Below are 2,945 nucleotides of genomic sequence, written 5' to 3'. Positions count from 1 at the left end.
TTTAGGTACTTAATCAGTCTGGCAGTTTCTAAAAATTTAGAAATGCATCTCATGGATGTTGTGACTGCTTATCTATATGGATCACTTGATAGTGATATATATATGAAGATACCTGAAGGATTTAAGGTACCAGAAGCATCAAATGCAAAACCCAAAGAAATGTATTCGATTAAATTACAAAGATCTTTATATGGGTTAAAACAATCGGGACGTATGTGGTATAACCGATTAAGTGATTACTTGATAAGCAAAGGGTATACAAATAATCTTACTTGCCCTTGTGTTTTCATTAAGAAAACAACATCCGGATATGTGATCATAGCTGTTTATGTTGATGATCTTAACATCATAGGTACAAATAAAGAGATCCATGAAGCCATTCAACTTCTAAAGAAAGAATTTGAAATGAAAGATCTCGGAAAAACCAAGTATTGCCTTGGTTTACAAATTGAGCATATGCCTAATGGTTTACTTGTACATCAAACAACATATACTGAAAAGATTTTGAAACGTTTCAATATGGACAAGGCAAAACCATTAAGTACTCCTATGGTTGTTAGATCACTCAATGTTGAAGCTGATCCATTTCGTCCATGTGAAGATCAAGAAGACATTCTTGGACCAGAAGTACCATATCTTAGTGCAATTGGAGCTCTTATGTATCTTACAAATTGTACAAGACCTGACATTTCTTTTGCAGTTAATTTGTTGGCAAGGTTCAGCTCTGCTCCTACCAAAAGACACTGGAATGGGATCAAACACATATTTCGATACCTTCGAGGAACTACTGATTTAGGATTATTTTATTCTAACGAATCAAAACAAGATTTGGTTGGTTATGCAGATGCAGGTTATTTATCTGATCCACATAAAGCTAAATCTCAAACTGGATATGTATTCCTAAATGGAGGTACTGCAATATCATGGCGTTCTCAAAAACAAACACTTGTTGCTACATCGTCAAATCATGCCGAAGTGATTGCATTACATGAAGCTACTCGAGAATGTTTTTGGTTGAGATCAATGACACAACTCATTACTGATTCTTGTGGACTAGAACGCGATAAAAGTCCAACAACTATCTATGAAGATAATGCAGCTTGCATAGCACAGATGAAAGAAGGGTATATCAAAAGTGACCGAACAAAACACATACCACCTAGATTCTTCTCATACACTCAAAATCTCATTAAGGACAACCAGATTGAAATGAGATATGTGCAATCTAGCAAAAACTCTGCTGATCTTTTCACGAAAGCACTTCCAACTGCTATTTTCAGAACACACGTTCATAACATTGGCATGAGACATGTTCAAAAGATGTAACAGCTGAAGCGATGTCTACTTGAGGGGGAGTCAACTCCATGCTGCACTCTTTTTCCCTTAGCTAAAGTTTTTTCCCACTGGGTTTTCTTTAGCAAGGTTTTTAACGAGGCAGTAATTTATAGTTGATCTTCAACAAAATAAAATTGCTATCCAAGGGGGAGTGTTATAATAATAATAATAATATAGATATGGATAGTCAATTTTGGTGTATACATATAGTCAATTTTGGTACACAAAGTATGTATTTTTATATTGAGATTTTAGGCTATAAATACTCATGAATGCAAGCATTAAACTTGCACCATTTCTCACACTTACAAAGTGTTTCTTTCTTTCTCTCCATTATCATCTTTGTTCTTACACTTCATTATTAGTATTCTAAATCAAGAATCAAATCACTAAAGGTAGTTATAAGCCTACTGAATTATAACATCAAGAATCAAACCACTAAAGGTAGTTATAAGCCTACTGAATTATAACATCAAGAATCAAACCACTAAAGGTAGTTATAAGCCTACTGAATTATAACACAAATCAAATTGATTCGGTTAGTTTCGTAGTTGAAACCGTTTAATGGACATGGCTACCCACCCCGCCTCATATTGTATTGAAATGAAAATAACGTAAAACTCAAAGAGATGTTATAAATAGACTTGGATGAGAAGAAACAAATATTGGGGATGTAGCTCACATGGTAGAGCGCTCGCTTCGCATGCGAGAGGCACGGGGTTCGATTCCCCGCATCTCCATTTTTTTTTTTATATTTTCCCATTTATATAAAACACTGGGCTCACTGTGTTATTCAAGACCCCTTTGACCAAAGTCTGTGTTCATTATATACATAGAAAACTGGACCGTTTTCATGGGTCTCGTTATACGGCCCAACTTTATTTCATTGAGAAACAAAAGATTTTATAATTTTTATGATGTCATCCTTTTACTATATGTTACTAGTACTACTATTATTATTTGGAAAAAGGAAATTCATATGAAAATAGAAATAATATTTTAATAATTAATTTTTAAAACTAGCAAAGGAAATAAGCATATCATGTGGTTCCAACTTTGGATGGTTTTAATGGGGCTATCTATATTCATATATTCATAGCACTTGAACAAAAACAGTAATGAAACACAAGTAAGAGAAGTTCAACCAACCTTTTTGATGCTTGTTTATACTAACATACCTGTTTATACGACATTGCCAAATTCATTCTTAAAAAGTGTCTTAAGATATCTTTATATTTTACTCAACGATTAATCTTAAATAGAGTTATCTCGAAAATCAGAGAGTAAAGAATTAATCACCCTAACACTACTAGAAAATCAGTGATTAGGGACAGCAAAATCTGTCCCGAATCCGTCCCTAAACGGGTTTAGCGACGAATTTACGACGGAAATAGGTCGACAGTAAAAACGGCCTCGGTAATATTTAGCGACAGATTTTGCGACGGAACTGAAATTAGCGACGGATTAGCGACGGAAGTTTGCGACGGATTAGCGGACGTTTTGCGACGGATTAGCGACGGATTGATTAGCAACGGATTAGCGACGGGCCGATTAGGGACGGATTAGCGACGGCAGATTTTACCAACAGCAAAATCCGTTCCAAATCCGTC

At 35.0% G+C, this 2,945-nt stretch overlaps 1 non-coding gene across 1 annotated transcript; it reads left to right on the top strand.

Annotated features, from left to right (window-relative positions):
• The first annotated feature begins 2,002 nt into the window (after positions 1-2,002).
• On the top strand, positions 2,003-2,075 carry TRNAA-CGC (transfer RNA alanine (anticodon CGC)). The gene has a single exon. It is a non-coding gene; the product is annotated as a tRNA-Ala (tRNA).
• The last annotated feature ends 870 nt before the right edge of the window (positions 2,076-2,945 follow it).

Source organism: Rutidosis leptorrhynchoides, chromosome 2 (genome assembly GCF_046630445.1).
Source record: "Rutidosis leptorrhynchoides isolate AG116_Rl617_1_P2 chromosome 2, CSIRO_AGI_Rlap_v1, whole genome shotgun sequence".
NCBI classification, from domain to species: domain Eukaryota; kingdom Viridiplantae; phylum Streptophyta; class Magnoliopsida; order Asterales; family Asteraceae; genus Rutidosis; species Rutidosis leptorrhynchoides.
The sequence above is the reverse complement of the archived record's forward strand: the minus strand, read 5'-3'. Positions and strand labels throughout refer to the sequence as shown.